Source organism: Dipodomys merriami, unplaced genomic scaffold (genome assembly GCF_024711535.1).
Source record: "Dipodomys merriami isolate MVZ:Mamm:240054 unplaced genomic scaffold, mDipMer1.0.p SCAF_1, whole genome shotgun sequence".
NCBI classification, from domain to species: Eukaryota; Metazoa; Chordata; class Mammalia; order Rodentia; family Heteromyidae; genus Dipodomys; species Dipodomys merriami.
Genome location: NW_027202270.1, coordinates 130,319,590 through 130,331,548, shown reverse-complemented (window position 1 = coordinate 130,331,548; position 11,959 = coordinate 130,319,590). Strand labels below are relative to the sequence as shown.

Sequence of the window (11,959 nt, the reverse complement as noted above, 5' to 3'; positions counted from 1 at the left end):
CCCCTCTCCACCTCTGCCTATTCTCTCGCGAGATTTGTGCGCAGCTCTAAGCCAGCGGGCGGTGATCTCACCCGAGACTTGGCGGGGAGGGGGCGTGGAGAGGAGGAGGAGGAGGGAGCGAAGGAGGGGAAAGGAATGGGGCGGGGATGCCGGGAGGGGAGGGGAAGGGCGGGAGCCGCGCCGCCACCGCCGGCAACTTTGTGAACGAGTTCAGTTGCAAGCGTGAGCGTGTGAGCGAAAAGTCTGTGCGGCGCCGAGTCCCCGGGAAGAGGGGCCCCAGGGAGGGCCAGGTCTGGGCCCCCGAGGCCGCCCCCATCACCTCAGCCCTTCCTGCCCCTCCGGCTCCCTCCCCACTTTCTCTCCTCCCCTCCCCGGGTCCTCCGGGCCTCCCGGCTCGGGCCGGTGGTTACCTGTCCCCTCCCCCGCTCCGCACGCACCTCGGCCCCGCGCCCGCCTCCGACCCGGGCGCCCGGACGCCCCTGCGCTCCGCCCGCGCTCGCCGCTCCCGCCGCCGCCGCTCGGCGCGTTCGCTGTGGGGAGCCGGGAGGCAGGATGAGGGGCGCCGAGCCTCGGGGGCGGCGCGAGCCGGGGCGCCCAGACAATAGTTGATGCTCGGGGGACGCACCTCCGTCCCGGAGCCCGGGCCCCAGCAGGCGGCTCGGCCACGGCGGGCTGCTCGCGGCGGCGTCCCGGGTCCCCCGCGGAGCCGGGCTGATTCCGCCTCCGCTTCCCTCAGACTCGGCTCGGCAGTCGGGGCGGCGAGCGCGACGGGACGGTCAGCTCCCCGACCCAGACCCCGGCCGTCGGTACCCCGGCCCCGACCGTCCGCACGGTTTCTCTCCCCCCCCCCCCAGGGACAGCACCCCGGGACGCGCTCCGGACGCGGCGGCCCCCGGGAGGCCGGGCCCAGCGGTAAGTGGGCTTCTCCCCCACCCCACCCCGCGCCCTCCCAGGGTCGGGGCAGGGAGTGTGGGGGTGCAGGACTGCCGTTAGCCCCGGGCCCTGACTCCTGTCTCTGGCAGGGGTTCGAGTCCGGGGGGGGGGCTCCGAGCCAGGCACCCGGAGGGCGTTGAAAGTTTGATTTCCGATGTGGTGGCGGCAGCGCAGCCCGGCGGGGGCGACTCTCGGCCGCACCGCGACCGGGGCCCGCGCGCACGCACCTCGGAATCCGAATCTGCACAAGTACGCGGCGGGCGGGCGCCTCGGGAGGCCGGGAGACCCGCGTCCTCCCCTCCACCCTCCCCCCCCCCCCCCCCCGCCGGGCGGGCGGACGGTCCTGAGGCTCTCCTCCCCGCGGAGCGACCCTTCCCCATTCAGTCGCCCTGGTGAGCTGGCTGCAGGTTGTGTGTATGTGTGTGTGTGTGGGGGGTAGGCCAAGTGGGTTAACTGTGGGATCATGAAAGAGGTTCAGCTCGGGGCCCGTGGTGGTTCATTTCCCTCTTGGGGCTCAGGAGGGGGGGGTGAAATCCGGGGATGCTTTAACGTGCGTGCTTGCCTTGGAGGAAGTCAGTGCAGAGAGGGGCTGCGTAAAGAACTTTTCTTCCTTCGCCCCGTTTCCAACTTTTCTTCTGACCTTAAAGGCAGTTTTCAAGGTTCTTAAATCGCTCCCCGGCACGTCTTCCTGGACAAGTTACTGCATTGGGTGGGCTGAAATTTCATCGGGGCTCACGGTTTGGAAGATAGACAAGGGAAGCAGCCCACTTGGAAGGAAGATGATGTCTAACTGAACCGACTGAATTGTGGTCGTTGGTCTTGAAGGGAAGCTTTTGGGCATGGATTGTTCCTGGATTGCACTTACCGTATAGATTTTAGTTTTTCATGACGGGTAGAAGCAGCACTCACTGAAATTCAGACTACTTAGGATACGATTATATTTCTAAATTGGAGCCAGTGATGCACTGCAAATTTCAGAGTGAAAGGTGTCTACTTTCATCCGTTTCCAGGTCTATCTGGATGAACCGGGGTGGCTGTTTCCTCTATAAAGCAAGCCTTTCATGTTGAAACTCTGACTCAATCTTAAAGCCATTGTTTTTATACTGGTACTCTGTGGGAGTTAAGTGTCAACTTTCCCCTGTTTGCTCGTATATAGAAAGAATATCTTCCACGGTGAAGATTTTTCTGGCAGGTTTTTTTTTTTTTTTTTGAAAAGTACAAGATTAAATCCTCCCAAACGGCTTCTGTACACAGTTTCTGTATAGTCTGCACAAGATTCTATATAATCTTGATTTAATGACTTTCACCTTCATTTCCCTTTTGCATTTTTTGAAAGCTGTAATTAAGCTTCCTTCACCAGGATGAAACAAAAGCTTGCTTGATGAGATAATACAAAGTACTGGTAATAGCAGTAAGTCTCAGTTAAAAGGTTTAAGTTAAAGCAGGTTACAGTCACTGATGTGTCCAACTAAGATGGCATTCTAGTTATTAACTAGAATATTGTTACTAAGGCATTTTTGTGGAATATACATTATTCTAAGGCAGTGATTAACTGCATTTAAAATGACTTGGGTAATAGTTTGTACATAAGAGCTTAGGGGAAAATTAAGACTTTTTGGGGGAAGGGATGAATGCTTTTGTGTTGCTGATGACTTACTTGTCTCATTAAAGGACTCATGAAATTGACTCTCACAATATTTCCTCAGTTGACTTAGAGAACAAGTTTAGCCAGTGGCTGGAGACAGTCAGTAGGTGTAGCTGTTGTTAGCTTCTCTGCAGTTCCTGGTCCTGCTCCTTGAGTTTAAAATCAGAGCATTCTTACTTTTTAGATTTCAAGTGTCAGGTAGTGATTTCATTTCAAAATTCTAAGGCAGGTTTGGCTTGAACTCTTGCTAGTAGTTTGAAAGTACTTCACTGAAATTACATATTGAAATCCACTTAACTCTTCTGACTGTGCTATTTTCCATGGTATTCTCTGGCTTTTGTATTTATTTAGACTTGGTTTGGGATTATGTGTTCAATTTTAGTTATAATCTCATCTTGTTTTTTTTTAATAGCTAAAAAAATCTACAGTTTCACTGAAGGTTGTAGATTGGGGATTATTTGAGACTAGCAGTTCTATAAACTGGGAAATCTGTACACAGTTTCTATATAGTCTGTACAAGATTCTATATAATCTTGATTTAATGACTTTCACCTTCATTCCCTTTTGCATTTTTTTTTTTTTTTTGGGTCCAGTCGTGGGGCCAGAACTCTGAGCATGGGTGCTGTCCCTTAGCTCTTTAGCTCAAGGCCAGCACTACCACTTGAGCCACAGCGCCACTCCCGGCTTTTTTTCTGCTTATGTGGTGCTGAGGAATCGAACCCAGGGCCTCAAGCATGCAAGGTGAGCGCTCTACCACTGAGCTACCTTCCCAGCCCCCCTTTTGCATTTTTTGAAAACTAATTAAGCTTCCTTTACCAGGATGAAACAAAAGCTTGCTTGATGAGATAATACAAAGTACTGGTAGAGATTCGATGTGTACTTTTAAGTTGCATTTTGAATTTAAAAATGTACTGTAATGTAATGCAACTGTGTAACATGAGGAGAACTGAATTGCTATAAGGGTAAAGCTTCTCAGACTCTTTATACTTTAGTGGAAAGTTAGTACTGAAGAATGATAACATCATTATGTGCTTCTTGCCAACTTTCTATGATCATTTGTGTTGGCCTAGCCAGTGTACAAATGAATTATGAAAATCCTTAAGGTTTTCAGGTGACAACTCACATTTGATTTTTTTGGATCATTGACCAAATGGGACTTTCACCAAGGAAGATGAGCAGGCTCACTTCCACAATAAAGAGCTAGAGCTCTCATGGATTTGGCTCAAATCACAGAAATTGAATCTTAATAAAAGACAAAAGTGTGTGTGTGTGTGTGTGTGTGTGTGTGCGTGTGTGTATTTTAACCTCTCCCATAACAGTACTTATTATATCCTTTTGAGATCTGTGATGAGTCAAGCAGAATTTATTGGGTCCCACTGCATGGGAGATGTGCTGCTGGCTTCTATGATTCTGGTGGAAAGCACTTGTGTTCTTTGACTGTGGAACTGTTGGGGCACTGGGGCCATTTGTAGTAACCTTTTCTGTTTCCTGTGATGATACCCTGATATCTCCTGAAAAGTTTTTTGTAGCAGGCAATTATGTCTGACTTTCAATTTATTTAAAAAGTTTGAAATAACATAGCCCAGTATTTACCTTCAGAAGAAGGTAATGTTCAGATACCTACCATTTTCTGGACAGTTTCTTACAGTGGTGATTTTTTTAGGAGTAGGGGGTTTTGGAGGAGGGGGAAGGAGGGTCCTGGGGCTTGAACTCAGGACCTGGGCATTGTTCCTGAGCTTTTTGTGCTGAAGGCTAGTGATCAACTTGACCATTATCTCTAGTTCTGGCCTTTTTGGTGCTTATTTGGAAACTAAAGTCTCAAAGACTTTTCTTCCTGGGGTGGCTTTGAACCACAATCCTTAAGTCTTAATGTCCTGAGTAGCTGGGATTACAGGCATGCATTACTGTATTCTTACAGGGCTCACTGAGGGGTCTATGTCATATGCTTGAGATTGAAATCCAACTTTCTGTCCTCTGTACTTCTGATTTTTGGGGGACTGGAAATAAATTGGTGTCATTGCAGTTTTAGTTGGTTTTCTATGCATAATTAAAAACAAACCCCATGTACTTATGGCACTTTTTGCCTTAAAAGTAAGATAAATGATTATTAGATATCACATTCTTTTGGTTCTAGAGTGAATGATAGAAACATGAGGATTATCTTGGCTCTTCTGATGTCTTCAACACAAGTAATTTGAGTGAGAGAAAGAAGAGTGTAATTTGATTTTACATTCAGGAGAGCAAGAAAAAGCTCTGGGTAGATTTTTTTTTTCTCTGTGGTATATGTGTGTGTGTGTGTAGTAGTAGTAGTAGTAGTAGTAGTAGTAGTAGTAGTAGTAGTAGTAGTAGTAGTAGTCCTGGGGCTGTCTCCAGTAGTGTGGGTGCTGTCCCTGAGGTTTGTTTTTTTTTTTTTGCTCAAGGCTAGCACTCTACCAGTTGGACCACAGCTCCACTTCTGGCTTTTTTTTGGTGGTTAATTGGAAATAAGAGTTTTATAGACTTACTGCCTTGGTTGGCTTTGAACTCAGATCTTAGCCTCCTCAGATTATATGTATGAGCTACAGGCTCCTCTTAGCTTGGGTAGATCTTTTGAGAGTAGGGAGAGCTTTATCTGTCTTCATCTATTTTCTCCTTTTACTATGACCTTAGTAGAATAACCTGAGGTGGAAGTATTTTCTTAAAGGTCTAGAGAGATGACACTAAAATGACATAGAGGAATAAAAAGGGCTGCAGTAGCAAGAGCTTTATAAGTAGTAGTGCTTTGGTTGTTATGCTGTGAAAAAGTAAGGCTAAGTTTTTCTTTGCCTCTGGAGGTCTTGGATGAGAATTTCTAGTTTGTAGATTTCTAATTTGTTACTTGTCATGTTACACTAAATTCTCCCTCTAATTAGGATTGTAGTATGCCTAACTTTAAATTTTGGGAAACAGGCAATTACATAATGTTAGATTTTCCTTTATTCAGTTCAGGAGAGGCAGGAGAATGTACGCTTTGGGGAATGCCAGCTTGGAGAGGAGAGTTGCTGATTTGTACAAACACAGGGGTCACCTAGAGGCAACAGGACATTCCGCTACAGCTGACATTGAATTCCTTTCTGTCTCTTCTCCCCCAGGGCAGATCTAGGTTAAGTGCATTTTCCAGACACAAAAATGAATTTGGGTAATCTTATCTCTGTACTTTTCCCATAAAGCCTCTACCAAAACTAGTGTAGTCATTATCGTTTTTATAGTTCATTAAGTCTTGTTTCCTTTTATAATGAATTTTAAACTACTCAGAAGACTATCAAGAAATAGAAAGCCTAGGAGCCTGACACTGGTGGCTTGTGTCTGTTGTTTTAGCTATTTAGGAGGCTGAGATTTGGAGGTTCTCAGTTCAAGGCCAGCTAGGGCAGAAAAGTTTGCTATACTCCATTTTCAGCCAAAAGTAGGACTGGAGATAGGGCTCAAGATGTATTGTGTTATCCTACAAGCTGAAGGCCTTGAGTTCAGATGCCAGCACTGCCCCCTTCCCTATATTCCCAAAAAACAACAAAAATAACCCCCCAAAGCATGGGGTTATGTGCTGAATGATTACATTTCTGTAGTCAGGACTTGACATGATCAGTACTTTCGTGTGTATGTGTGTGTTTGTGGGATAGATGTACTGGGGATGTAACCAAGGGTCTCATGCAAGGCAAATGGTCTGTCACTGCCTGATCAGTATTTTTTTATTTTAGCCCTGTGTTTATCTTTCTGTAATTTGTTTTCTAAATGATTTGTCTAAATGGGAATTCTAGTTGGCTATATTGTGAGCATCTTGCAATTCCTTTGATACTCTCTAATTCCCAGAAATGACTGACCATTTGTTTTTACAACCTGATGATGCTAGCAGTGAAGCAACTGATAAATGAACTATGAAATCACATTCATTTCAGAAGACCATTTGAACCAGGTGCTGGTGACTTGTACCTGTAATCCTGACTACTTAGGAGACTGAGATCTGAGAACAGTGGTTCAAAGCCAGCCTGGACAGGAAAGTTCATGAGACTTTTAATCTCCAAAAAAAGCTGGCAGAGGAGCTGTGACTCGTGGTAGATCACCAGCCTTGAATGAAAAGATAAGGGACAGTGCCAGGCCATGAGTTCAAGTCCCAGCATTGGTACAAAAAAGAAAAGAACAAAAAAAGAGAAGAGAATCTCCTTATTAAAAGATACCTATAAGGAATGTAACTATACATGAACAGAGGATATTCATACCGTATTTGGCTTTTATTACTTGAATCCTCTGCCCTTGGTGGTTGGGAGGATAGAAAGGCAGTATCTTCTCATTATTTTTGCAAGAAGCACTGATTGTGGCTCTTCTAAATTCATACTGCTTGTGTTTAGAAGACTTGACAAAAATACATGCTCACTCTTGAAATGAGGGCTATATGTAGTTGGTTAATTCTTCTCTTTTCCCCAGACGTTCTTCTGATTGCCCCACTCAGAAGATTATGCCAGTGTGCTTTGCCAGAATCTAACTTCTTAGTAGCTGATGTTGGACTAGTTAAGAGTGCTTGTATGTATGTATATGTTTGTGTGCAGACCTGGCTTTGTCTCGTAGCTTAGGTTCTGCTTTTAGAAGCTCATATATGCTTCCTAACCCTCTTTTGCAGATTGAGAAAAAAATACCTGTGAGTCTTCAGAGTTTCATTGTTATTTCATTTTTAGAGCATTAGGATCTTAGTGTTGCTCTTCTGTAACAGAAATAAACCATAAGAATTGGATAACAAAATAAGGTTCTGGTAGGAAAGTGATGGTTATGAAGTGTCTACAATTCAAGGAAAGGCTTTTTAAAGTTTAAGAACCTCACCCTAATAATCCCTTTTGGTGGGATTGTTTTAAAGTAGTGTCTTACTTGGGTCGATAGTTGTTGGGGAGGCAGTGAGCAAGTAGGTGGGGAGGGTAGAGAATCACAGTGAAGTGCAGGGCAATACCCTGTATAAGGAAGTGGATGGGTAGCATGAAGAAACTTAATGGGTGGTTCTGTTTTCTGAACCTTCACCCTGGTGAAAACATAGTGGCTTTTGTAGCAGTTTTAGGCTTATATTTGATAATCAGATAAGTAAAGAGTAGGCTTAAGTGGTGGTGTGCTAGTGGCTCATGCCTATACTCCTAGAGCTACTCAGGAGGCTGAAGATTGCAATTCGAATCCAGCCTGGGTAGGAATGTCCATGAGACTCTTGTCCCCAGTTAACTACTAAAAAGTTGAAGTGAAGCTGTGGCTCAAGTGGTAGAACCCTAGCCTTGAGCACAAAAGCTTAGGGACAGCTCCTAGGCCCTGAGTTCAAGTCCCAGAACTGGGGGGAAAAAAGAAAGAAAAAGTAAGCTTAGACCAGGAAGCATCTGCTTGGCATAGTTGACATGTCATTTGGATAGGTGAAAAGGAGAGCCCTTGAGTCCCCTTCAGAGTCCCACTGATTGAAAAAGACCACTTTGGAAGAAATCTGGAAGTAACTGTCAACAGTGGAAAGGTTAGTCTCCTTAGGTTTTGCAGTGGGAAAAGGACTGGCAAATTTAATTTTGTAATTTGATGTTGGCACTTTAAATGTGCTAAAAACATGAAATGTTTCATCTTTGCTATTTAAAAATGTGCAAAGGTCTTGAACAGATATTTCTTAAAGATGGTATATAAATATATAATAAATGTATGAAAAGATAGCATAAATAATCATCAGGGAAAATAAAAAATCACTATAAAATACTCACACAGTAAGATGATCACTTAGTAAAAACAAAACAAAACAAAAAATAAGTGTTGGTGAGGTTGTGGAGGACTTGGAAAACTTGTGAAACCTAGTGGGATTGGAACAACATACAACCACTGTGGGGAAATAGTATGGTGGTTTCTCCAAGATAGGATGAACCATATGGCCCAGCAATTCCAGCCTTGAGTAGGGCCTCGTTGAAATATTTTCCACACCCATGTTTATAACAACACCACCAACAAAATCATAATAGGGAAGAGGTAAATAAAGTCTGCATATTTATTTGTGGTTGAATGGATAAACTGTGATAGATACATGCAATAGAATGTTATTGCCTTTAAAAGGAAGGCAATTCTGTTATGTTACAACATGATTATCCTTAAGGACATTATGCCCAGTGCAATAAGCCAATTACAAAAAGACAAATACTGCATGATTTCACTTATGAGGTACCTAGAGTTGTCATAGTGTAAAGACAGTAAATAAGTTACTGGTGGTTGTCAGGAGCTAGGGGACGGGGTTTAGAGATAGAAAGTTGTTTGACGTGTACATAATTTCAGACTTGAAGTGTTAATAAAACACTACTGGACATCTGTTTCACAACAGTGTCTATGTGTTTAATACTATTGTTTTTTTTTATTTTTTTGATGCACAATTATGCTTTTTTTTTTTTTTTTTTTGCTAGTCCTGGAGCTTAAACTCAGGGCTTGAGCACTGCCCTTGAGCCTGTCTATGCTCAAGGCTTGTGCTCTACCACTTGACCCATAGCAGCTTTTTCTGTTTATATGGTACTGAGGAATTGAACCCAGGGCTTCATGCATGCTAGGCAAGTACTCTACTGCTAAGCCACATTCCCAGCCCCCACAATTATGTTTTAAAGTTTGATTTAGGCCCACTTGTCCATGATTGCTTTTGTGGCTTATTCTTTTCTGGTTGTGTCGGAGAATCATCATCATGTTCCTTTTCCTTATTTTTTCTATGAGTTTCATATTTGTTTATCTGTAGTTTGTTTGAAGTTGATATTGTCTATGATAAGGATCTGTCTTCCTTAGTTTTTGGTCGGTGGTGGGGCCTGAACTCTGGGCCTGGGCACTGTCCTTCAGCTCAAGGCTAGCGCTCTACCATTTGAGCCACAGAGCCACTTCTGGCTTTTTCTGCTTTGTGGTGCTGAGGAATTGAACCCAAGGCCTCATGCATACAAGGCAAGCACTCTACCACTGAGCCACTTTCCCAGTCCCCAGCTTCCTTCTTTTGCATGTGGACAAACCCTTTTCCCAGCACTAGTTGTTGGAAAGACAGTACTTTATACTGTGGCCTTGATGCTCTTGTTGAAGATCTTTTGACCATATATGTATGGATTTATATCTGGACTCCAGTCCATTGACCTATTAGTCTGTCAATATCAATGCTACACTGTTTTCATTTCTTTAGTTTTGTAATAGGTTTTTGAAATCAAGTGTGACACTCTAAAATTATGCTGATACAGATGTTGAGTGATAGGGAATTCACAGAAAGCTTGTCGTATATTGTAAAAAATGCAATAAGGCCTGCAGTATAATAAGAACAGTGTGTCTAGCACTAACTATTTGCAAGGTACAATCACAGATAGATAGTACATTCAGTGGCTTGGGAAATGCTTCAAAAAAGACTTTGTAAGATTTCATGTATATTAATGGGTCTGAATTTCAGCTCAACACCATCTTCTGTCACTTTTGTCTCAGTGACAGAGAGAGGTCTTTAATAAAAGACCCTAGGGGTAATCTGAAGATTATTCATTTGGATTAGTTATAATAAGAAATGCCACTTGTGATATGGTTTCCCTTGACACAGTGTTGCCTTTCCTATTTTTTTTCAGCCATTTCTGATTTCTTGTATGCTTTTTAAATTGTGGGCCATCAGTATGTAAGCAGAATACTCAGCCACAGTACTATTTCATTTTCTGGATGTGTAAACAGCAATTAGTCTTGCTGGGATGCGGGATGCATAGGATGAATTGGATGAATGAAGTGGCTGCTTTTTGTAAGTGATTTTGGGTCCTTAAGACATACTGTTTCACTTTTTTTTTTTTTTTTGAGACACGGTCTCACTATGTTATCCAGTTTAGCTTTGAATTTCTGATCCTCTGGCTTTAGCCTCCTCAGTAGCTGGGACTATAGTACCACCATATCTGGCTTTTCTATTTTCTTAGTAAAACTATGGATAATATTTTGGATGGGCATATTGCTTGAACAGTCATGTGGTAAAATTTCTGTGAGAAAAAATATAGTATACTTGCATATATTAGGTGTACTATAAAAATTTGTTTAATACTGACCAAAAATTTTGTGTCTGCCTGGGCTATCTTCACTCATTTCCTACATGTTTATTGAATTCCACTATGCTAGTGCTGGTGGCCACTTCTGGTGGATAGAAGATACATGGTTTTTGTTCTCAAGCAGCTAATATTTTTCTAGTTACTTATAAGGTCTTTTTCAGTGTTCTGTTCTCATTATTTGTTTGGGATTTTCTTTTATACAAAGCCTTTCTGTTTTAGTTTGGATGCCAAACAATTGTAGGTGTTTGATATAAAAATGGTTCTATATTAAATATTCTTTACATAGATGAAGAAACACTGCACAGTTTTGCTTCCTGGTTTCCAAGGAGATAAGTCTTGGCAAAATTTATTTTATCAAATGCTTTTCTAAGTAAGAGAACTAAAGGAAATTGCTTTAATACGTTTTGATTAAGGTTTTCCTAAGGAACTTGAGGTTTTCAAATCTTGCTTTCCTCTACATCTACTTGAAGAGAATTTAAAAATCTAGTCCTGGAAAATCCTGAATTTTATTGTTAGATGTTGGAAGAGTCATGATATTTTTGCATCTTTATTTACTCACTCATTTGTTCATTTACCTAACTCTTCATTGTTCATCTCTTACATGCCACGTAATTTATTTTTTAAGAAGGAAAACGGTAAAGGACTGAACTAAGTTTCTATTAAGACCTACTGTTAAAATTCTGTGCATTTATTATTATGACGATAAGATTTGTTGCGCTTTTTGTATATGGTAGAAATGTTTTTTAAAAGAACTGAGGAATGAGAAATTTCAGGTTTTTGTTTTTACTCTTAAAACATTTAAGTAAGAAAATTCTGTAGTGTGATTACTTTTAGCATTACTTTCATTCTCATCCAGAAACAACTAACATTTAAATTTGGCTCTCTTATCTTTCTCTCAAGTCATACTGGTAGTAGATAATCCTGAGTCAAAACTATATGCTGGCCGGGCGCTGGTGGCTCACGCCTGTAATCCTAGCTACTCAGGAGGCTGAGATCTGAGGATTGCGGTTCAAAGCCAGCCCGGGCAGGAGAGACCGTGAGACTCCTATCTCCAATAAACCACCAGAAAACCGGAAGTGGCGCTGTAGCTCAAGTGGTAGAGTGCTCGCCTTGAGCTGAAGAGCTGAGGGACAGTGCCCAGGCCCAGAGTTCAAGCCCCATGACCGACCAAAAAAAAAAAAAAAAAAAGAAAAAGAAAAGAAAAGAAAAGAAAACTATATGCTGTTGTTACACTGGTGTTGACTCTACAAACTAAACTCCTGTGTCAGATGATTGGTATAGTGTGGGCTTATTACCTCTTCTAGATGCTCAACTCAAGTCTTTTAAGAATCCTGGCCATTGAGGC

The 11,959-nt window shown here is 42.8% G+C and overlaps 1 protein-coding gene across 7 annotated transcripts in view; it reads left to right on the top strand.

Annotated features, from left to right (window-relative positions):
• Positions 1-479: 479 nt before the first annotated feature.
• Sipa1l1 (signal induced proliferation associated 1 like 1) overlaps positions 480-11,959 on the top strand; it is a 332,505-nt gene continuing 321,025 nt past the window's right edge. For 5 of the 7 annotated variants that reach the window (XM_070030941.1, XM_070030933.1, XM_070030924.1 and 2 more), the window contains exon 1: positions 480-912. The gene's annotated coding sequence lies outside the window, so the exon portion shown is untranslated. Of the gene's footprint in view, positions 913-1,306; positions 1,326-11,959 lie in introns of those variants that run through there. The other 2 variants (XM_070030936.1, XM_070030930.1) reach the window with 2 other exon arrangements.